The sequence below is a fragment of the Anser brachyrhynchus genome, assembly GCF_964034855.1.
Source record: "Anser brachyrhynchus genome assembly, chromosome: Z".
NCBI classification, from domain to species: domain Eukaryota; kingdom Metazoa; phylum Chordata; class Aves; order Anseriformes; family Anatidae; genus Anser; species Anser brachyrhynchus.
Window position 1 is genome coordinate 41,817,585 of NC_137697.1, and position 25,297 is coordinate 41,842,881.

Below are 25,297 nucleotides of genomic sequence, written 5' to 3' on the forward strand. Positions count from 1 at the left end.
AAGACAACCAAACCCTTAAAAACTGATAATTTAGGATGTGAGACTTCAGCAGCTTGCCAGGAAAACTAAAATAATTGGGGGGGGGGGGGGGGGAGGTGTTTCAATCCTCCAGAACAGATCTAATTTACATTTCAAGTATTGGGGAATAGGTTGAAAAAAACAGCTACATTACATATTATTGTAGCTGATTGCATGTACTGACTTTGGCAACCAACATTTCATTTCATCAGGCCCCACAGAGTCAGCCTAGATATATGGATTGGCAAATATTTCTCTCTGAGCATTACTAAATCCAGTGAATGACACTTGCATGCTCAGTAAAGGGCTGAACATATGTACATTAAGAGTATAATGAAGATCCCAGCTACAGTGGAATAATTGAGTTCTAATGCCATTGCTGTTACTTATATTGCTGGCAGGATATAAGTAGCAGTGATAGGTAGGTTACAAAGAAAGTAACTCAGTATCCAGGACAAACATGTACTGCTGTCCTGGAGGAAAATAAATCCACATCTTTTTACTTGTAAATTGAAAGTGTTAGATATGGAAATCAGGGAGAAACAAGAAATGCTGGGTACTGTCACTTTTCAGAATAGAATTGTTCTTTGCTTTTATTTACTTCGATATCTTCTACATATATGGCCTGCTTTAAATGCACAAAAAAAATATCTGCATAAAAAGGATCTCAGCATCAGACAGTTTGCACCTGATTATTTTTTCTTGTGTCTGCAATGGTCAAATCCCCCTTAGAAGAACATCATTTTGGCAAGGAAAAAAAAAAATGAGAACAGTAAAAGTTTCTACATTTATTTAGCATCCAAAATTGAAAGGTTTTGACTATTTCTCAGGACTGGATTTCAGTTTTCTGTCTTATTTTACCTAACAGAGAGATTCTGCATAGATTTTTTCCACTTCCATGATAAGTCAGAATATATACTCCTCCCACAACACATTTTCCAGCCCTGTCCAATTTTTTTCTTCAAGTCAACAGGCAGGTATGACAGAGCTTAAAGGCCAAAGTCATCCCTGGCATAAACAGCCACTGCATCAGCACACTTGTCAGTGTTGACACCAACACTTAACTTGAGTAGGCAAATGCTTGTCTCCAAGACCTGTTTTGACAAACCATGCCAAGAAAAGGCAGAATTGCCACCTTGTCAAGACAGCTTGTTGCAGTAACTAATAAACCTACTCTTGGTTTCCATAATATTAAGAAAAGCTAGTACTCCTCCACAGATATATTCTATGTCATCTGCTGCTGATGTGAGAAACCTGGCCCAATACATTGTCCTTCTGTGAGGTTATTACAGAATAGTCTTATAGATCACCAAACATTTCGCTTTCCTTTCTCAGAACATTTCATTAGGGGAATCAGGAAGAGAACAAACCAACAAGTGAGTTAATCTGACCTTTTATCCTGTTTCAAACACCAAGCCTTTAAAAATAATATATTATATACATATGTATATATGTGTATACGTATATACATGCCTCCAGCCACAGCAACATCGCCAGGATGAAGCCAGCAATCCAGCACCTGCCCAGTCCTCAGGTGGTAATTGCAGGCCACTAACTGGACAGCTTTGCACTCCTCTGCCCACCCCCTGGCAACCAGTTTTCCCATGACACTACTAAACCCAGTTGCTATCGTAATGACAAACCGGTCATTACTCCCTTAACGTGCCAGCTAACAAATTACAAAATTAAACTTCGGTAGCTCCAAATCCAAAATCTCCAAACCCAAAGAATAATTACCACATTTTTCATGGATAAGCAAAAATTGTGTTTTACAGAAAAGTAATTTAATGTTCAGCATTGGTTTTGACTGTAACATTTGTTCTGATAATAGGACGAAAGATCACCTTAGAGCCACCTCTCATGAGCAGTCCCCTGACAGTGCTCACCCTTTCTTCCCTCCATATATTTCCCTGGCAGAGTTTCTGACAGAACTCCACCAGCACAGGTGATCCCAGTTTCTCATTTTTAGCACACAGACACAAGTATATATAATAACCTATATTGTTTGTGAAGTGTATATAATACATTCTGCAGTACCTGAATTATACATGACAGTAGAATATTCCTCATGAATTGTAAAACTTCAGAGCTGCTCAGGTTTAAATTTTGCACACATGTAAGTTCTTTGTTGAAATATCATCACAGTCGAAGATGGAGCTGGTGGGGATTTTTTTAACTGCCTTTTCATAGGAAAACTCAAATTTTGCAGGCTGTAAATCAGAAGTGACTGGGAAGTATGTCCCAGATCTAAGATGGATTAAATAGTCATAGCTGGACCATGAGAATCCAGAACAGATTGGTGGTCTGAGCATTTACGTGGGGTTGGCAGTACAAAGTATGAATTCCTGGCCTGACTCAGGCAGAGAAGAATAAAAGGTGGGTTTCTCATATGTTACATAAGCACTCTCTTGCAGAGATATTTCCTTGTGTTTTTCTGCAGGGAAAAAAAAAAAAAAAAAAAAGATTTTAAGGTTTTATCTCAGTGTAAAATGGCTAACATCACAGATTTCAAGACTTTTATGGACTAGGAGAGAAATAATGTTCACTTTCTAGGTTCCATAAAAGATGATAAACATTCTATGGGACAATAGCAAAGTGTTTCAGTCTTAAAGCAAAAAAATGTTTGGTATGGTTTCTAGGGTCAGTTTATAGCATTTGTCTTTATTGTTTCATATTGCCTAGAGAGCCTGCAGTATTTATTAGTTTGAATTGCTTACATACTGATGAGTTAGCCCTCTCGATGCCCCATCCCCAAACTGGAGTTTATAGAGTATTTCTTATTTCCTTTGCAGCTGGCAAATCTCCCAAGCAGAGAGACAGTAGTAAATTCACTGCAAATAAAATAACCTGAATTATTCAAGACAATCCTGCTCAATTTGGACCACTTCAGATTTCCAAACTTGTGCTTATGCATGTTTTCATGTGCAGAAGGTAAATACATTATTTGTATGTGCATAACTTTGGCTGACTGTATAAACCCCGCTGATAGTATGTAACTCCAAGTATTCAGGCTATAGTAAATAATTGAATTTATAAGCTTTTAAGGTTGTATTAAATCTGTATTCGTCTTCTGTGCACTATCACAGTTCCAGATTAAGAATAAGTGTGGGAATAACGCCAGAAGCATTTCTGACCCCACCTATCAGTAATAAGTATTGTGAGCTGCAGTCACTACTGCTGAAGCATTGGTAAGCTGGTTTCTCAATCTGTGGATAGTGGGTACAATAAAATTGTTTTTATACTGGACTATAGCAACATATTCTGCAGTATACGTTTTTGCATTTCTGCTAAGCTTCAGCAAAATACACACACACACACAAACGCACACACCAAAAAAAAATAAAAATAAAAAGTGATAGTTAAAATCATGGGTGATAGCTGGACACAGAGAGGAGAGTGAAGAGATTCAGCTGTCAGCTGATTAATGGTGTTGTTTCATGCACAATATGAAGATGGAGAAAACAATATTCCAGCAAAATAAGTGAATGTAGTGCATAACAAAGACTTGGCTGGGTATTCAGTTATCTTAGTAGTCTAATGGCCAGAAGGAGCCAAACCCCAAAAAGAGACATAAGATCATTAACATTCATGTATAAAATGATTATAACATCATAGAATGGTTTGATTGGAAGATCATCCAAGTCCAGCCCCCCTGACATAGGCAGCAATGCCATCCACTAGATCAGGTTGGCCAAGGCCCCATCCTTTCCATCCCCCACAATGGAAACAAAGAAATGGTTTGAAACTCAATTTGCCCAAAGACTAAAAATCACAGCTTAATTTACAAATCACCAAGGAATGGAAGACTATACCTGCAATTGTTCTGCAGATTTCTGAAAGTCCTTCTCAATTTAGAGAGAGAGAGAAAAAGAACTGTTCAAATGTTTCAGTCCTTCCAAGTACAGAGCTGTTTGTGTTGTACAGTGTGATAGAGAGTTGATCATTTCTTACGCTGGGAAAAAGATTCTTCTTTCCAAATTCCAAAAATATCAAGAAGATTTCTGGGAAATGATTTCTCAGGCAGCCATCCATCCACCCACCCACCCCAAATGGTGTGATTTCAAAAGCTAGACGCTGCTTTGTCCAGCAGTGAAATAAAGAGACTTTTCGAATACATTCCTGAAAAATAAACAATATCCCACATGCCGTCAGTCAGAGCAATCATGTGGCTTTTAGGACACTCTCACTGAAGCCTAGCATTATCACTCCCTCACATTTTTCTATCCTGGAGTGAGTTTCTTTTAATATCTTCTCAGTAGAGTCATTTCACTTTCTATATATAGGTATTCGGTTCAGTTGGGATTTGAATTTGAGCCCTGTATTTGAAGTAAGCTTCCCTGAGTATTGCTTTTTTAATGATTTTGTTAAAAAAAAAAAAAAAAAAAAAAAAAAAAGAACTACACCCTGCAAACTGAACTAACTTTCTGAAAGTTTAGTCACACCTGCTATAGTCTTGTGAAAATGCACTTCATCAAAAAAATACCCCTAACTGATGCAGGATGAGAAAAGGAGTTGACTTGAAGTGAAAATAGAAAGAAAGACAGAGACAGAGACAGAGACAGACAGAGATCCAGCATAGTCTTCTCTGATTCCCTTAAAGCAATTCTATCTTGTCTATTTTCCACTTAAAAGGCGGGGTCAAAAATGCAGAGATTCTTCTCTCTTAAATGCCTTGCAGACATACTTGGGCATTGCTGATTGCTTCTTCTTAGAGAGCTAAAGAAATATGGAAGAGACCTCTGGGAATGAGTCCCTGTATTCCCTTACTAAATATAACTGTGTGAAGCTTTCAATTTAGAGAGAAACTTATATTTGGTATTTCACACTGATTTTGGAAAGTCATGCTAAGAAATAACAGCCCCTGTGATATTAGACCCCCACAGCCAAAGAGCAGAACCAAAAAGGTATTCTTGCAATTCTTTTCCTGATTAGGGGCAAAACCATAGAAACAAGTTAATTATCTAAACTTCTTACACACACTGGTGAAGTGCAAATGACTTCCTTACAAATGGTCCATGCCCATTCCCTCAAGTGTTCTTCAGGCTCTTTATTTAGTATCTTTTCCAAGTATAAAACCACATTTGAAAAAAAATAAAAATAAATAAATAAATAAATAAAAACATTAAAAAGAAATTTGAAAGCCAAGAGAAGGAGATTTAGCAGGGTTCAAACAACTCAAAACAGACATGAGGAGGAAACATGTCATTATGCTGGAATTGACACTATCAATACAAGTATTAGCCCAGAAAAAATGTAATTGCTCCATCATTGAAAACATTCAAAGCTGAACTGGATGTGACTTTGAGTACCTTGAGCTGTGGCGGGGGGGGGGGGGGGGTGGCGCGGATTAGATGGTCCTTAAGGATCTCTTCCAAAATAAACCATTATTCTATCAATCTATGATTTAACTTTTCAGGTTTCAGTGTCTTTTAAGTAGGCTATTTCAAGACAGTTTCTAGAAAGTTAATACCAGCTGAAAGGCATCAGTTTCCAAATCTTATGGGCAATTCTGGCCACAAAAAGAAAAGAAACTGGAGCAAGACAGTACCATTTTACTTTTGATTGAATGGCTTATTCAATAGTCTCTTCAATGCGCAGTTCCAAGATATGAAGTTGAATGGTGTATTAGGTTTATATGCAAGGGTTTGGTAGCAGGAGAGCTACAGGGGTGGCTTCTGTGAGCAGAGCCCAGCAGCTGCCCCATGTCAGATCAGAGCCAGCTCCAGTTGGCTCCAAAAGGGACATTCCGCTGGCCAGAGCCAAGTCAGTGAGAAACACTGGTTGGGCCTCTGGGAGAGCAGATTGAAGAAAGGGGAAAAAACTGCTGCACAACAGCAGCTGGGAGAGCGAGGAGTGAGAAGCAGCCCTGCAGACCCTCAGGTCAGTGCAGAAGGAGGGCAGGAGGTGCTCCAGGCAGGCAGCAGCAGTTCCCCTGCGGCCTGTGCAGGGAGAGGCCCCTGGTGGAGCAGGCTGTCCCCCTGCAGCCCATGGGTCCCACACGGAGCAGATCTCCACGCTGCAGCCCCCCCGTGGAGGAGCCCCCGGTGGAGCAGGTGGATGTGGCCTGGAGGAGGCTGCGGCCCGTGGAGAGCCCCCGCAGGAGCAGGCCCCGGGCCGGAGCTGCAGCCCGTGGAGAGGAGCCCACGCAGGAGCAGGGGGCCTGGGGGGAGCTGCCGCCCACCCGTGGGGGACCCGTGCTGGAGCAGTTTGCTCCTGGGGGATGGATGGACCCCGTGGTACGGAGCCGTGTGGGAGCAGGTCTTGAAGAGCTGCTGCCTGTGGGCAGCCCCCGCAGGCTCAGTTCGGGAAGGACGGCATCCCGTGGGAGGGACCCCACGGGGAGCAGGGGCAGGGAGTGACCCTGAAGGAGCGGCGGATACAAAGCATCAGGGACTGACTAGAGCCCCCATTCCCCATTCCCCTGCACCACTCGAAAAAAAAAAAAAAAAAGAAAAAAAAATGAAGAGGGTGGGTTGGCAGAAGGTGTTTTTAGTTTGCTTTTAGTTTCTCACTGTTCTAGTCTGGTAGGAATAGACAATAAATTATGTTAATCTCCGTATGCTGTCTCTTTTACCCCTGATGATAATAGCTGAGTGACCTTCTGTCCTTATCTCAGCCCTTGAGTCCTTTTCTTCATATTCTTTTTCCCTTTTCCTTTGGGGAGGGGGAGTGAGAGAGCAGTTCTGGTGGAGTTCAGCTGTGTAGAAGGGTAAAACCACCACAAATGGGCATTTATTATGCAGCATAAATGAGAATATTTCTATTTTGTTTTCAATTTTCAGTCTTACTTCTTGTGGAAAAGTAGCTCTGCTTTATTTATTGTGAAGTTTTAGCTCTTTAAAGTACTGCCTCCCATAAAGCTGATGTGAGACCCATGAGAAACAATGAAATTTCCAAGTAAAGAGAAATATGCTACAAAAATATTCCCAAGAGAGAGAAAAAAAATAAAAATAGAAAATAAAAATAAATAAAAATAAAAAATAAATGCATATTTCCTTATGCTTAAAATTAAAATGATAATTAGAAATCACTTAGATTTTCTAACTAGTAATAAATAAGGGTGTTAATAATTAAACCTTACCTCATACTTCTCTTTCTGATGATAGAAAAATGCTGAGTGCTTTCCTCAAACTCTTCCTTACCTACCAGAATTGGAATTTACAGGAAGGATCCACCCACACATTACAGATAACAGAGAAGGCTCTGGCCGTAGACAAAGTTAAGAGCTGCTAGCAGCAGGTCTCTCCAGACAGCTAAACAGTTGTGGCCTCCCTGTTTGGGGAAGCCAGTCTGGATGCCACTGGGGTGCTGGAGGGCAAAGTTGGGATGCAGCTGTGGAGGCTGGCCACTTGCAGCCAGTGAAGAAACCATTTGGACTCCCACTCTCCAATAGCTCCAAAACAATAGCAACAATAAGCCTAAAATGCAAGGTTTCTCTTACTTCCAAAAGCAGATCCAGTTCCCCTCCAAAGCCATGACCATAGAAAGAGCAGGCTAATCAAAATTCACTTTTGTCTTAAATTTTTGAGAAGCTTGGATGATTGTTCTCTAGAAAATAAGAAAATATTCCTCTAGATTTGTATGTGTTCTCAGAATATATATATATTTATATATGCACACACACACACCATCAAATTCACTCAAAGCAGTGAATTTGACACATCACACTAGTTTTGATGTTTCTCACAGCTACTGTAACACCTTATTCCTCTAGAAATCAGACACAAAATAATCAACAAAAAAAAAAAATGCAGTCTGGGAAACACTGCAGATTGATGGTTTGGTGTGAGATTTATTCACAGGTATATTCTCTCTTGTTCAAGAATAAAACAGACAATAAAGAATCATAGCTTATACTCTTGCAAATGAGCATGTATGGTTCATTGGTCACTTTGGAAGACAGTGTATTTAGACCTGGAAAAATCTCAGAAATCTCCAACTCATTCTTAGTGTCAGCTCAGTTACATTTTTTTCAATACACATAGGAAACAAACATGATTTTTGCTTTTCTGTGTATCTTTATGCAGTCGTGTAAAGACTATACAAAAAATGTCTTACAGGAAATTTTAATTTGGAAACCAGATGTAGAAAATAGTACATACCCATTTCAGTGGCTAGCAATTTTATGGTCTTAATGAGAACATTCTCCCCACAACAATAAGCACAATAGATTGAATATTTATTCTTAGAGAGCAGAGAGAATTTCCTTCCATTTTATTGTGTTTTCAGCCACCTTGCCTCATATATTTTCAGAGATTCCAAGAATAATTAATTTTTCCTGATACTTGATAATGCTCAGGTTGAACGAACCAGGCTTTAATGTAGGCAGAAAGAGTTACCTTGCAGCTGTTCCTAAGGACTGGCAACAATCTCTCACAAACAGTGGGATATACTACGAGGAAATCTACCCTATAGATTATTGCTCACAATTTTCTAGAAGTGCAATTTTAAATTTGACAGAAATTCTTTCTTGTCTGAACACAGCTTGAAGGAAGAAAAGGATATTTTCCTCTGTCTAAAAGAGGAAATGACTAGGAACCAAGGGATAATATAATTCTGTGTAAAATGCCTTTAAAATAATTGATTACAATGACCGAATTATTGATGATTTCAGTGAAATTACATAAGGGACTGTTGTCCACTTTGGGACTACAGGATGAATGCACTAACCGGCATTTTCTAAAGCTATTTTCCCATAGACATGTATGGTGGTTTTACCCAGCTTGGAAGCTGAGCTCCACCAAAACCATTCTCTTACTCCCCCTCTTCAAAGGGAAAGTGGAAGAAAATATGATGAAAAGGGCTCAAGAGCTGAGATAAGGACATAGAGATGACTCAACAATTATCGTCATGGGCAAAACAGACTCAGCATTGCATGATTAGAGAAATTTATTACCTATTACTAACAAGCTAGAACAGCAAGAAACAAACAAACAAAATAAACAAAATTAAAAGCACCCTCCCCCCATCCACCTACTTCTACCTCCTCCCTCTGAGCTGCACAGGGGAACGGGGAATGGGGGCTGCGGTCAGTCCCTGACGGCTCTTCAGTCTCCGCCGCTCCCTCACGGTCCCTCCCTGCCCCTGCTCCCCGCGGGGTCCCTCCCACGGGATGCCGTCCTGCCCGAACTGAGCCTGCGGGGGCTGCCCGCAGGCAGCAGCTCTTCAAGACCTGCTCCCACACGGCTCCGTACCACGGGGTCCATCCATCCCCCAGGAGCAAACTGCTCCAGCACGGGTCCCCCACGGGTGGGCGGCAGCTCCCCCCAGACCCCCTGCTCCTGCGTGGGCTCCTCTCCACGGGCTGCAGCTCCGGCCCGGGGCCTGCTCCTGCGGGGGCTCTCCATGGGCCGCAGCCTCCTCCAGGCCACATCCACCTGCTCCACCGGGGGCTCCTCCACGGGGGGGCTGCAGCGTGGAGATCTGCTCCGTGTGGGACCCATGGGCTGCAGGGGGACAGCCTGCTCCACCAGAGACATCTCCACAGGCTGTAGGGGAACTGCTGCTGTGTGCCTGGAGCACCTCCTGCCCTCCTTCTGCACTGACCTGAGGGTCTGCAGGGCTGCTTCTCACTCCTCGCTCTCCCAGCTGCTTTTGCACAGCAGTTTTTTCCCCTTTCTTAAATCTGCTCTCACAGAGGTACAAACAACATCTCTTATTGGCACGTGTCTGACCAGTGGCAGGGTCCCTTTGGAGTCATCTGGAACTAGCCCTAATCTAACATGGGGCAGCTGCTGGGTTCTTCTCACAGAAGCCACCCCTGCAGCGCCCTCCCTCCAAAATCTGGCCACATAACCCCCATATAAAATGTCAAAATATAGTGTGTTATAGATATGGAATTAACTTTCCCTCTACCAACATTAAAAATAATAATAATAATAATAACAATAATAATAATAATGCATCAATATGCACAAAATTTAAGTTGTTTACTCTTTCGTCCATCTCAAGATGAATTTCACCTTGCTTTTCTTTTAGTACATCTCTTGCACTGGAAGGAACAATATAAAGCTTTCATTTAGAACAGTTAAAGATGTACACTGACAGACAAGAGTCCTAACATATTCATACTTTCACCCAAGTTACTGACTCTGAGAGCATGAGTTCAATAGAAATATTGTTTGTGCAAACTTTAAACTTAAGCAAATAATTAGGCAGATGTGATCTCTTGCATGTAATCTCAATTGTGAATATATGCCTGCATTTTTCCAAGCCCAGTACAGAATCTGCTTTTGAAAACAGGCCATGAAGAGTAGCAGGTATTTTGTAAGCATCAAATTCATTTCTTCCAGTGTTTCCCAATTACAAAGTTAACTGGCATCATCAAAAGTACAGAATACCTCCCCAGTTGTTCCCAGATAAACTAATCCTGTCTTCATCATTGACTTCCACAGAATGGTTGTTTGGAAATTCAATTTCCACAAGTAATAACCCTGAAATAACTGCAGGAAATGTCTCTAATCCTTCCATACCTTCAAAAAAAGGTTGTCAACAAAGTCAACATGCACTGAAGGAAATCGAGATTTTTACCCTCCTCATCATTACAACATAGAAATACATCTTTACCCTACCTTTGTGAAAAACCTTTGAGAACTCTCCCACCTTGTGTTTTCAGAATTTTACCTCAGGGCTCTCAAGAAGCACAGATCCTCCAATTTTGCTTGTCACAACAGAAAAGCTACAATTAAACTGATGCTTCATTAACAGTTTCTTTATGTTATACAAGGAAATCATTTCCTAAAATAGGATGGCTTTACCACAGAATCCAGCCCAGTGACCAGATTTAGATCATTTTGGAGGAGTTTATGTAGTCAGCAATTTTGTAGCCTTTGGGGATTTCATGGAAGGAAAACTCCACATAGAAGCTGCCACAGCCCTTCATGCAGGACACATCAGTTTAGCCAAAACATTGCCTAAGAGAAAATATGTTGCTCTTTGCTTCCACTGCACCAGATGGGAACAGTTTCAAGAGAGCTTTTTCGTGTGTGCTGCAGAGCCCCAGGGGGCAGGTCGTTGCTCATTCTTTCATCATAATTCAGAGTTGACAATAGCAAAGGTGCTGAAAAAAACCAGACCCTTACTTTTAATAATGAAAAAAGTTCTCCTGGGTTCATATGGTTTGCCCTCTACACTCTCAATCTGCTGACACAGACTTTCTAATTAAGCTGCAAAAAAAAAGATAACATGACCCAGTAAAATACATCCTGTCCCCACACAAAACAGATTGTAGGCTCTTTTCTTTATTCTGTATATCACGCTATGTGGAAATGTATTTGTGAAAGTGCAAAAATATCAGCTCTTTTAAATTTAACACCAAGTAAGTGATATTTTAGCAAAAATTCAGAAGGTAATGGCATATTAAATCTTCTCTCTGAGGAGAACAGTGGTTTTATTCATCTGAAATTTTATGGACTAGAAGGGCAGAGGGAAGAACCATAAACCTACTACAGTGTTCTGACCTTCTACATCTTACTGCGGACCATAAGCCTAAATACTCGCTTAAATTAAAGACCATGAAAAAACAATCTCAGATAAATTGAACTGAAAATCCACCGTAACACCTACTGTGCTGTTACATTAGTTCCCAGCCTATAGTAAAAGTCTTTATTTCAAATCTGAATTTGTCTAGTTTCAATTTCCAAACTTTGGTTCATCTTGTATAATTCAGTCTATACTTCTCACATATTTATTAGCAGATTTCTGTCCCTCTGCAGATGCTTGTAAATTATAATTCCTTCCCTTTCTGTTTGATGAGCTGAGTCTTCCCTGTAGTCTCTTACCTTCCAGTGAAGAGAGGAAACTCTTCACTTTCACGGCTCCTGTCTGAACCTTCTTAGACATATCAACTTCTAACTTGAATTTTTGACAGTAAAAATAATCCAATATTCCAAGAAAAAAAGATTCTCTAGAGCCAAATAAAAAAGTAGCCTATCTTCTGCTTTTCTACATATAAATCTCTGATTATTCTATACTTTAGTTTAAATAACTAGGGGAACACAATCAAAGGTGTCAGTACTAATCTGATGCAGTGTCATGATGTACTTCACAGGTGATATTAAAATGATGGTTTACATTCTAATTATTTAATATCTTGTTCAAATCTCACAGATAACAGTGGAAAGATAATGGGAAAAAAAAAAAAAAAAAAAAAAAAAAGAGATAGACCCAGTACTTTGCAGACTTGTTTTTTGTGGAATTAGGCTTGTTAAGAAAAGAATGAATCAGCTATTCTCAAAACAACACTGTCATCATGATACAACTCTTGACCTTTACAAAACAATCTGACTCATTGTATTGAGTAATGAAAAAATTCACATACTGCACAGAATGCTTAGCTGCAAGTGAGAAGCAAAATATAAGGATGGGAATGCACAAGCATGAAAGAAATACTTTTTAATTGCAGATGCTGAATGGATCAAAACCAAACAAAATATAAACTAGGTAATCGTATCTGAAAATACCATTTAAAAATCCAGTAGCTTATTAGCTGATAAGTTTTCTACCTCAAGCCAAGAAAATTACACTTTCCTGTTTTTACATTTTTTCCTCAAACAAACCAGAAAAATAATCTTTTCTCCTTCCCAGGTACAGCAAATTGTTTAACCGCACAGAAACTTTAACTGCATGGAAAAATTCAAAGTAAGATTTTATATTACTAAAATCTTTACTACTGAGAAAGTGATCGGGTGCAGTCAAGCAGAGTATGGAAATGACAAGACCATTTGAACAAATTATATTTCACAGAAATGACAACCACCACATAATTTTCTACATTTGAACCAGTTTGCTTACATAAACTCTGACTATTGGTGAAGTCTGTATCTCAATAAAGCAAATGTGCAAATGGCATGGTTTCTGCTGGAAAGCAGTCTTCCAGCTAGTTATAGAGCTGCACAGCACATTAAAATCCAGCAAGCTAGCGTTAAAGTGATTTTTGCATCTTTTTTTAATTCTTGTTTCAGCAAGCAAGATGACAGGGGCTAGAGGTAAACACCAACACGAACTTTTGTTTTCTATTTTTATTCTACCATTTTCTGGCTTTTCTAAAACAACCTCTGCCATGAATTTAATAATAATGATGACGGTGATAAGTAATAGTATTAATAATAATTAATAAAAATAATAATAACAACAATGTAGTTAATAAAGAGGACTGACTGAATACAAAAATATTGTGGACATAGAACCAGGCTGATAGGGTGTATTCCTTTGAAAATGGCAGCTATAGAAGAATTCTCTCTGTGATTTTGATTATGATCAGATTAAAAATTCTCCACAGATTCTTGAACAAATGAAGAAGATACCCATTGTTACAGTTCTGTCCTTTTATTTTTTTAAGAAGTGCTGATGGACATCCACAGAAATGTGGAGCAGTACATTTGGTGTCAAAACAGTAACAGTAATAGACAATTAGACATACTAGCCTACAGCTGGTTCCTTTATTTGCAGCTACAATGGTCTGAAGAGAATCCAATTAGAAGGCATGAGTTAGATTGTAGGTATCAATGGGTTAATAGATTTACCCTTTTCTGATTATATACATCTGCTCTAGCCTGTAATATCATTTTTTTACCTAGTTTGTCACTTCAAGGATCTAAGTTAGAAAGCTGATCTGCATGTGGCTTTGTTCTATGAGGACAGACTTTTTCTGGTGTCAAAAAAAGCTGGAAGATGTTGTTCAATTTTAAGTGGTGTTTCTGTTTTGTATACTGTTATTGCAGTTTGAGACAATTAGTATCAATATTCTTGGATACACCCAGAAACATTTTAAGACAAATCCCAGCAACTGAGAAATGGAGAGGATTTTTCTTTCCCTCAGGTATCTTGGTGTCAGAATAATCTTTGTAATTAATATAAATTACTATTTTTTATATTATAAATAGAATTATTTTCTATTAGTGAGAAGTTTTTTTTATCACCACACTAAAAACTTCCAAATGTCGATAATAATTAGTACTTATTAAGGAAAATTGGTTAGTTTTTATATAATTTGAGCCCCACCTTATCCACAGTGAGTACCACCTGAATCATAGAATGGTCTGAGTCATAATGGACCTTAAATTTAATTTAGTTCTAAACCACACTCAAAAAAATGGTTTCCAAAATCTGAAACTTTATCCAGCATAGAAAGACACCTAGTCTAAACAGTTTTCTGAAGTAAACATTTCATTAACCTTTCTAAAGAGAACAGTTTCTCCCAAGAGAGGAAGTATGTTTCAGATAAAAGATAAAAGAACAGCAAAGCAGGGTACATGATCAAAAGAGCTTTCATATTAAAGACTAGAAGACAGATATCAATATCATGAAAACCTAAGAGATATAGAAGTAGGTAATTACATACCAAGAACTCCACCTTTTTGCTAGCATTCCAATCAGAGCCAAGCTCCAGTAGGCAAACAGCTGGCTGGAAGCTATATTTTTATTTTTAGATAAAAGCATTTTACATCTAAGCTACAGTTGTGCTGTTCACATATCCGCTCACTCCAAAGATAACAATTTTTTCAAAGCAGTAGATTCTTCATGTGTAGAGGAAGCACTTTAATAGCTGACTTCAGCCACTGCAACCCAGATTTCTTATTGGCATTTACAGGGCTTAAATGCCAGCACCTGTAACTTGGACCAGAAAATAATATGATCAGCTCACTCTGGTAAGTGTACTTTATGCTCCTGGTGACTTCAGAATATCCCCCATTATGAAATGATGTAAAATCATTTACAGCTGTATTTTCTTATTTTCCTTATAAGTGTTTCCTCTCCACCAGGTCTATGTTTTTCTCCTACTTGTTGCTGCAGGGACCACACAAGAGCATGACTAGAGAAAGAAAAGTGAGCAGCGAGAATAAAAAGTGTACAAGTATATTGTTAAGTGAACAAATGGGAACCAGCAAGTTTCCAAAAATCTTCCAGATATAAGAATCTCCAAAATATTTCATGTAATTACTATAGATAAAATATTTCAGTCATTAACACAATTTCTTTTTTTTAGAATTCCTTTAGAATTAAAAGTAGAGTTTTATCCCACTTTTTTTATTCTCCACATGGACCTTTTCTGGGATAAAACATATGACTTCATAGTACAAAATACTGCAAACAATTTTTTGTACTCATTTCTCTCAGTTTCATTTTCTTACCTTCATCTTCATACCAAGAAACAACAGAATCTGACCACTGAGCTTCACACAAGCATGAATCTCCACCTAGTTGCACATAAGAGACCTGATAGTAATAAAAGAGTATAGTGAATAATGGGATTTGGAGTATCTGGTACATGAGGATAGAAATACAGCCAGATAGTGCTGCCAGTGGTACCTATCCTCATTACCCTGAACTTCAGAGTAGCTCTCATTGTTTGTCTCCTTTGATTAGATGTCAAAGACAACATGAAATGATGTAACAGAAAACAATAAACAAGAGGGGATAGGCAGGAATGGGTAAAGTTTTAAGACATTTGGAGGTGAAGAAAAGATACTTGAAATGAAGGCAAAGAAGGACCCTTATACTAGGATTTTAAAGTGTTGCTAGTATAGTCGAGACTGTTGGCAAATCAAATTATTATACAACCTTCATTTTCAACACACCAGATAGTTTGAATTAAGTACAGGGTATTTAAAATCAAAGTTAATGCTAAACACACTGAACTGAATAAACAAAAGAAATCCTATAAGCAGAGGTTATTACTTCAGAAACTATTTCTGTTCATTGTCCTTCCTATTTTCTTGCTAATCTACACTGGAGCCTTAGTGGTGAAATATTCAGAAGTGTCCAGTCCTGCTGAAATCCAATTTCTTTTTCTATTTTTAAAATTAAAGGTCTTGAGTCAAACCATGATATATAATGCAATGAATCTGCAAAAGGAAGAGCTGTATAACATTGCCAGCTAGTGGTAACTTGACTTCAGAGCACAATAACTCAGTTCTAGCACAGTTTTAATATTTTCAAAAGGTAATAAAACCTTTTATAGTTGTAGTTTAAGAAGATGACAAATAAATTGCAAACATATTTCAGTAGCTTAGCTATCAGAAACCAAAAATCTGCATGAAGGTAACATTTTACTTCATGAGTTTGTTAACATTTATGTACAGTTTTCTAATTCAAGAACACATAGTTGTTTTAAAATCATAACAGCACTGATTCTCACAGTGCAGGAAACAATACTATAGCTTAATTAACATTGTTTAATTTTATCGTCTGTGTCATCTCTGAACTAAACATTCTGACACGTGGACAATAATACAATATTTTTATTAAGATTGCTGTTGAAAAATACTATGTGTCAATTATAAGTGGACTCTTATAAAGGCACAGACATCAGCAAAACAAACATAAAACAGATACTAAAAGGGCAAGGAATATGCAGATGAGCACGTTTATAATAAGGTACGCATTTTTGATATGTACACCTACAACATTAATGAAACAACTTACTGAATTCTCTCCATAATCTCAAGTTTATCCTAAACACATTGCTTTGTGAAGTAAGGTATAGGAGAACACAAACATTAAGTAAAGAAAAATATATGGTAAGAAAATAGTAAAGGAATGGAAAGAATGGATCCTAAAGTAAATGTCATGTCCTGTAGAAACACACACACTTAACTCTGCTTCTGTAGATAGCTTCAGTGGTTTACCTTTGTAAAAACTTAATCAGTCAGCATTTATTTGCTTGTCAAGATGTACAGGCTGTAGGGCCAAAATATGCATTTTAGTAGTAGATGTTTCCTCAAGATTACCATAATACAAATGGAACTTCTAAGAATTTATATAAGAAATTACAACTAATAAAAAATATAAAGGAAAGCTCGTGGTGCTATCGTTATCACCAAATAGTTTGCATTAAAACTCCACTGGGATTAATACAATCTCAGTATGCTTAAGGGTATATCTACACCACCATTTGCAAGCAGTTTTAAAGTTTCTCTGTTCACATTTGAATCAACTAGGATTGGGATTCCACCAGATTCCAATAAGTCTGTGTTAATGCATCAAGTCTTGCTGCCAAGATTTACTGCACTGCACTCGTTTCTTATCTAGCTGTGGCTATGGGGCCTGGCCATCTTAGACTGGGAACAAATCAAGCTCTTATTGGTAGGGAGCACCAGCGGGGTCAAACTGGCTTTGTCTGTAAATGTCTGGACAGACACAACCTTAAAATCACTCTAGTCTAAGGACCTTGTCCTACAGAGATTTACATGCTTACTTAATTTTATTCTGGCTTCAGTGGTACTACTCAACATGAATAAATACAAGCATTTGCAAATGTTTTTGATAACCAGGATAAATAGAAGGTGGGCACTGAGATACTGAGGAAGACATCCTCAGTTGTCTTGAAACTTATACTGCCATTAAAATTCACTTGAAGAATATCCGTAGAAGAAAAGATCTGTCAGTAAAGGTACAGATTTACCAAAAAGGACAGCATATGTGGTCTAAATTCAGAATCCTTTTAAATTATTATCCACTACCTGTGATGGAAGTCTTAATTTAAATTTCTTTAAAAAGGGGAGAGAATAGAGATTTCACCTTTTACCCTGCAGTAGAGATTTTAAAAGGAAAAAAAAAAAAAAAAAAAAAGCATTCCCCTTCAGCCTGCATCTGCACTAGCAAATTGGTTTAGAGCAATAGTGGGTTTTGAAGCAGTTCCCTTAAGTATTTCTAATACACAGTCTCTTTTCTCAGAGTGGTTTATCCTGTGAACCAAACAGACTCACTGGGTCTTGTAGCAGGTCCATCACAAGACTGTCCAGTTATCCCTTAAACCTTTTACCTTTAGATATCTCCAAACCACATATGTGATGGAGACTTTCAGCCCCAGAGACCAGGCTAAGAGTGATTCAGAATAAACCCCCTGAGCCACTGCTGCAAACAGAAACAAATGTTCAGGGGAAGCCTCCAACTACTGATCCCTTTCTATTGTGCCAAATTATCTCCAAATGTAGATATAACAAAAGCTGTTGAGCAAACAACTCAAAGCCAAGGTCTCTGACTTTGATTTTCTTTATTCAGTGTTAACTATTTGTGCTGTTACATTGTTAGTCATCACTAACAGAAAGTAGATTTTCAAACACACAAAATAACATTGTTCATTAGCAGACCATTTAATTAGTCTCAGCAGTGCCAGGTACCTTGAAGCGTGTCTGTAAGCCTCCCAAGGCTCAAGACAACTCAGTCAAGCAGTGAAGTTAATTCTAGACAGGCCATTGCCATTCCAGGACGTGCCCAGGGATGACTTAGGTTTTTGCTAACTCTCACAGTACTCCATGGAGCTTGTCTCATTTAAGCTTACTCAGATTCTCCTTAAATATTAAGAGAGGCATCCAACTGCTGGCACTTGTGCGTTTTGAAGTTATGTTTTCGGCAGTTACATCAGCAGCCCGCTTACATTCTCTTCTAGCCCGAGGACACTTTGTAGCTCTAGCTCCCTCTTGGGTCATACGTGTTGGTCTCAGTTTTCCTGCGACCTATCTGTATGCCTCATGTTAAATTCTTTACCCACTTTGACTTATACAAACTTGATGCTTTTCTTTGCTTGTTACAAGATGCTACTATTTCTTTTGTTTGTTTGTATTTCCATAACCCAAAAATCTAAAGACAAGTTTATGATATCAAAATTGATCTCTTCAAGATTTATTTTGTCTTGAACTTCCTATACTGCTTTAGTCCTTTGCTTTTCCAGCTTCGGAATTAGTACGAAAGTTTAGAATGCTTTTGGTACTTTTTACCCTGGCATGACTGATGTATGCCTTTTACTCCCATGCCTAATCTGTCCACTGAGAGGCACTGTAGGTCTCAAGTGACTAATTTATGTAGCTACAAGCAACTTTAGGAACAGTGCTTACAGGCTGACAGTCACACCTTGCCAGATGCAATGCAGTCCACGACTTTGCAAATAGCTGCACATCTGTCACATCTTGAATCACACTGTGCTGTGCCAGCACTCGTCAATTTGTTAATGTTTTCTGTAATCCCCTCCAGTCCTCATTCTCTACAGCATAAAAACTTGTGTGACAGATGCACATTGATTTCAACTTCCAGTTTTCTCTGTCCCAAGTGCTTTAAAACCTGGTCAGAGACTTGCTTCTCTCCTTCCATCAGTAAGGATAATCAATATACAAATGTTTGTTTACCTTCTCTTTGTGCAATTAAAGCTTTCCTTGATGCAGGCTTTGCTTCAGCACAGAGAGCAGGATTCCTAAATTTTCTATAGATCAGTTGCACAGTTAGCTCATTTGTCTGAGATAATGGAAAGGCACTAAAACCAAATAGAAACCATAGAAACCACCATAGAAATTATCTTCTGACAGTCTACCTACTTGGTGGCACCACTTACATTTATGGACATGCAGCAAAGCACTCTCCAGTCACCACCCACTTTACTAAAATGTTGTCAGACACAGGAGAGCTTTGAACTCATTCCTCAACTTGTGGGAAGTTAAGAGTAGCAATATTCAATGCAAGATATTACAGAAGATGAAGGCGATTTTATTTATTAAAATTATCTCAGATACAATGTGTATGCAGTTGCATGCTAACAAGTACATCACTGCAACTGAGCAGTCTAGCCAGCATCACTTGGGCAGAACGTGAAGGAAAAACAGCACTGTCTACCCAGCTCCCACCCACCCTGATTTGGTTTTGGTGAATGTAACACACTGGCTAGGGGATATTCTTTTTATAATCCTTCAGTGTGTGCAGTGCTTGGGATCCTTCACCACTGTGACTTGTCTAACCCCTTGTAAATCTTATACAAAATGCCTGAGTCATGGTTCTTTGGTTTTCCTATGTGGATACTTTATGGCTGCAGCCTTTGACATCTTATCACAAAGATTTCAATTTTTATTATTATTTTTAATTTTTGCTATCATGTCATCAGATTGAAAATATCTGCAATGTTCTGCAGCAGTTAACGCATACCATACCCTTGTCTAACTGTTTTTAAGTCTTTAGCACACCGTTCTAATGACATTTCAAAAATATAAAACTTGATGGTTTGCGTACAAATATCTGAACATTCTTTCAGATGAATTCTTGGTTGGTTCCAATTGTTGCTCAGTAACAGTTTTCTCTCAGTAACCATATTTAGCCAGAGAGGTGCAGCTCCTTCTTTGTCTGACTGTTTTCAATCACAAGTTCATTGAACACAACAGCTGACTCTTGTCAAAGGTATCCTATTGTTTCCTATGTTTATGCTTTCTATTTTTCATCGTCTGCTCTGGCAAATGTATTCTTACCACAGAGACATTGATAATTTTCAAGAGTTTTTTTTTTTCCCCTCCAGTTTGGTGAAATCCAGACTAGTATATATGCAAATAGGCAGCAGATAAATGACTCCAACTTACTAAAACTTCATACCAAAATTTGCATGGTTGACAGTGAAGCGAATATTGCAAAGGCTCATTTGTTTCATGCATTTTGGTTTTCAGGGTGATGTACCTTTTACTTACAGATGTGAGTGTATTTGCAGCGTACATCAGAAGATGGGAACATGTCCATCAACAAATTCCTTTGTAGTTTACTTATGGTTAATATATTACAGCAAATTAAAATTAAATACACTCCTGTCTGATAAGAGGTATGAACAACAGTGACTATACTGCATTGTGCATCAGTGAGGACTTTTATTCCAGCCTCAGAATGTGTTAGTGAAACTGATCTCAATTTTCACAACCGAAACTTTCAAAGAGATCAATATAAGAATTCTTCATCCTCTCACTCTATATGTTATTGGGAACTGTCTTACATAAGATTAGAAAATATGCTTCCAACCAGTTAGTTGGTAAAGCTGTTTACGGTCCTTTGGGTTGAAGGGTGATACCCAGTATAATTTCTTAAACAGTTCAATAGCTTTTTTGCAGGTATCTTATGTTCTGAAAGAGGTAAAAAGAAGCTATCAGACTAACATCCAAAAAAGTATGTGTGATGTTTTTTACTCTAACGTATGAAGGTCAATGCCTCACTTTAAATCAAACAACATGAATATATCACTCCTCCAGCTAAGATTTTCTTCTATGACTAATTCCACTCAGTAATAAAGCTGTAATCTCCTTACAAAGACACCTACACCTTAAAGATTTCCTGAGACCATGACATAAAGGCTAACACCATGGTAAAAAAACAAGTCAAGATTTTCTGATATTTTTACTACTAGATTTTCTAGACAGCTACAACGAGCAGTGTCAGACACTTCAAGTCCCTGCTGTCAAGGGGACTAATCATCTAAATCATGGCTAAGAAGAAAATAATGCAGTCAAGGCTTAAGTGACCAGCACATACAGTACTCTAAATAGCACTGCTGCATGACCTTTCCTTAAATTATTATTTTTATTTTTTTTTTAATCCAGGAGAAAAAAAAAAAAGACATAAGAAAACATTAAACTTACATTTCCCTGATAACAAGCATCTGAACTCTCTGATTCATGTATGGTTATTTGCTGCTATATACATTTATGTATATAACTACTAGAAATATTCTCAAAAGTCACATGGAGAAAAATAAGGCAAGAATTGCCATGTCAATGGAAAAAAACATACTGGAGTATGAAAAAATAAATGAAGGAAAAAAAAGACAGGTGTGTGTTAAGCAGAAATATATGCTACTGGCATCAGCCACAGAATGACTTGACTGCAGCAGATGGACTCTCACAGCTTTAAAGTAAAAAGTACCTGAAGCCATGCATGTTCCTCTAAGAGGATGAATGAATATTAGAAAAGTTGCAGCACGTGGGCTATCAAAGGAAAATTAATCTGTGAGATTAGGTTGAGTGTTTTTCTTTGCAAGCAAAATTTTTTATTTGTTTGTTTTCAGAGACCAAGCTTGGTGTACAGGTTTTCCTATAAGCTTTTAATTCATATGATTTATTAAAAAAAAAAAAAAAAGAGAGAGAGGTTTCAGATATGACCTTGGCTAAAGTGGTTTATCAGAGGGTTGTCAAAATATTCCATTTCATAGTTAGCTCTTACTAGAAGGAAAACACTTTTTAATTAAACAATTTTAAGAAAGCTTTCTTGCAACCTGTACTAATCTTCATGGTCTCATTTTCCAGACAAAGCTTGCTCACTTCATGAGATCTTTATCAGATATGAAAATTCATATGCTTACAAAAGACAACTAGTTGAAAGTCAAGCTGTTTTCTTTCCTTCTCTCTCTTCAGTAGCCCCCATTCTATTTCAAAGGCACTTTTACTACACTCACCCTATACTTTAGGTGGGTCAGAATTTCTGTTAATTGTGTTAGAAATATAACAACACAAGTGGAAAATCTTGAGTTTGCAGTCTTTGTAATAAATGAAAAAGAAACACATTTAAAAAATAAAAATACTGATTTTGTAGTCTCTTTTAAAAACATAACCTCATTCAACACTGAATAAAAGCAAAGAAATTCTGAGATCTTTGCCCTGGGCTTCTTCCACCAAGGTAGAGATAAGCTTTTACCTTTGTGTATTTCCTAATAAAATAAAAGACCCTGGTCTTAACCACCTTCTTGAGTTGCCTGTACAGTACTTTTTAATATTATTGCTACATTGTAGCTTGATGTTTTTTACCCAATAGAGGTGGAAGAAATAGGGCAAATGAGTTGTTTTTACTACGTTTGCTTATTGCCTAGAGTTGTTTTTCCTTTTGACAGATGCTGTGATGACAAAGTGGCACCAGCCCACTCTTGTTCAGACAGTACCCTAGGAAAATATTTTGTTCATAATATGCTGCCTGACAGTCTGCCCTTTATCACATTTTTCTTTTCTTTCTTTTCTTTCACCTCCAGGAAAGGTAGGAGTGTTGCTGCTACTAAATTTCATGTATGGATGAATAATTTTCAGAATTATTCTGAAACCCTAAAAATCAGTCTTCTATTTATCTTGCCACATCTTCTGTTTTTATATGATTTGTAGTAAAATGATTAAAGAAAATAGTTTGGTTTTGATTATCTAGTTCCATAATTATTAGAAGTATTCAGTATTCCATATTTTCCAAGATATTTTCTATAACACACCTTCACATCTGAAAAATGAAAGCTAACTCATTGGTAGGGAAAACTTGCTTATTGTTGAGAAAGGGAAACATTTTCTACACACATTAAATCCTTAACCACTCAAGCTCAGATCTTAAATTAGCAGCCCTGAAAACAGCTTTTGCCTCTTAAGGACCACCCAGAGGCTAGCAACCTCTTTCAGAGGTCAAAATGTGTTCCTGACAAGGATCTGCAGAACACAATTGACTTTATACAGCATAGTCTAGTGAATATTTATATTCCTCATGCTCTTTTTTGGTTTTATTTCTCTCTGTGTTAGAAAAAAACAATATGTAAATGGATGTACAAAGTGTTCTATTAGCACTCAAAAGTTTAAAACTTGCTAGGATTAAAACCTCCCAGTGCATTTAAGCATGAGCAAACAGCACAGGTTGGAAGCCCAGCTGGGCAAGCCTACAGAATCTTAATGTTGCAATTATGTATAAACCAGTTACAGATGCATCCCATGATTACAAAATACACTTCAGTGCTTATGTAAGCATAAAAAAGACAGTCTTAAAAAATTGGAGTGTTAAGCAACATGCAAGGATGCTTATAACTGTATGTTTCATTTGTATGTTTCGTCCCGGCATTTAACACTTCACTCCATTGCTAGAAGATTCAGTCATGTTTGTTTTCCTTCACTATTTTTTCACAGAGATGTTTGAGTCATTGCTCTGAGAAAAGGCGTCGGGTTGAAAAAAGTTGCAGCTGCATACCCTAGAGCAGACACCTCCACATATGATTAAGTTTCTTTAGTGACAAAGAACTCATCACTTCCAAAAAATGCAATATGTTTCTTCAAAGCTTAAAAATGTGCTTATATATTTTAAGCTTAACTTAAGATCAAAACTGGATAGAGAAGGGAAAGAAAAATACTTACCCTTAAAAAGATATTCTGGAGAAAATAATACTATTACAGCTAGGTCTCAAAAGTATCAACATTTTCCATACATGTAGGAAAATCATCTGACATTGCTGATGTTTCTTGCCCATTGCTCACTGTCAGTTTTTGTTGCACCCTGTCTAAACAATGTCCTTCTGATCAAATTTTTGCTTTCAGAGTAGAGCTAACAGCACACTTTCCATTGACGTTTGTTTCTTACACAATTATATTGATACTTAAGCATTACAACCTACTGTAATTACAATTTATTACAGCAAGGGACACTTGAGATACAAACAACTTTCTGAAATTTATAAGCCTAAATTCTCATTTGTATATGCAATCATAAGTGTCCGTTGTTTGCTGCCAACAGAACCAAGTATTATAAAAAATATCCTGGAATTAAAATAGTTAGGACTTAATTTAGTTGATTGAATTTACATTACCTGGTTCTATACTCCCCAGGGATTCAGCAAGTGATCCTGCAACTTTTTTCAATTCAAGGAAGGATTTTAATGTTCCTGCTTTTAGGAACTAATGCTGCATATACAATACATAAGGTAAAGTTACCTTTACACCAACACAATATATATGACAGTCTATAAGGGCCAGGGAGTAAGAATCTTAGGCCTAAAATTGTATTTTGAACCCAGCCCAACATCCTCCTTCCCTGTATTGCAAAGTATGTTATTTTGGAGAGCAGAGCAAGACTACTCCTTTGTACCATGAGAGAAGACATACTGTCTTTTTTTCTGCTACACTTTTTCAAGAGAAGTTGTCCAGAACACAGAAACCTGGTTTCATGTATTTCTTTAAACACATGGGATTTAAGCCTTTGTCTATACTCACCAATCTTCTCACCATGGAGCTCCCAAGACACAATACATTCTACTGAAGATGATGGGGGTGGTGGGGAGGGGAAGATGCACAGAAGCAGAACAATTAATATGTCTTTTCTCTGTATCAGTGAAGCCTAACTCAGTACAAGCAGAAAAGAGCAGCTGCCCTAAAGCACACCTACTCCCTCCCTGACAAAGTGAGGCATTTGCTGTTATTGCACACTGTTACACAACAAAACTGCATGCTCTGGAACAGTGATCTCCAAAGTGGGGTGCACACTCCACAGGGTGTGCAAGAGAACCCACTGTGATGCAGGAAGAAAATATTAGAACTTCTGTTTAAATTTCTTTTCATCTAAAATAAATAAAAATAAATAAATAAAAATAAAAAGGAAATGAAGCTTTACTAACATTTAATACATATATTGACATTGGCTCCACTGCTTGGTCTGTATGTCAGTCACACATTATAAAGTATCCCATGGGAAGAGTGGGTGCTTCACAGTTTGGAGTGGCTTACAGGGGCACCCTCACTCATTCACTCACTTTCAG

General features: G+C 37.8%; 1 long non-coding RNA gene across 6 annotated transcripts in view; it reads right to left on the reverse strand.

Moving 5' to 3' along the window:
• LOC308185445 overlaps positions 1 to 15,437 on the reverse strand; it is a 131,372-nt gene extending 115,935 nt beyond the window's left edge. The window contains exons 1-3 of one of the 6 annotated variants that reach the window (XR_013943382.1): positions 14,360 to 15,437; positions 2,740 to 2,849; positions 2,056 to 2,452 (exon numbers count right to left, since the gene is read on the reverse strand). This is a non-coding gene — a long non-coding RNA (uncharacterized lncRNA). Of the gene's footprint in view, positions 1 to 2,055; positions 2,453 to 2,735; positions 2,850 to 3,830; positions 4,274 to 8,995; positions 10,909 to 14,359 lie in introns of those variants that run through there. The other 5 variants (XR_013943383.1, XR_013943384.1, XR_013943385.1 and 2 more) reach the window with 5 other exon arrangements.
• Positions 15,438 to 25,297: the final 9,860 nt, after the last annotated feature.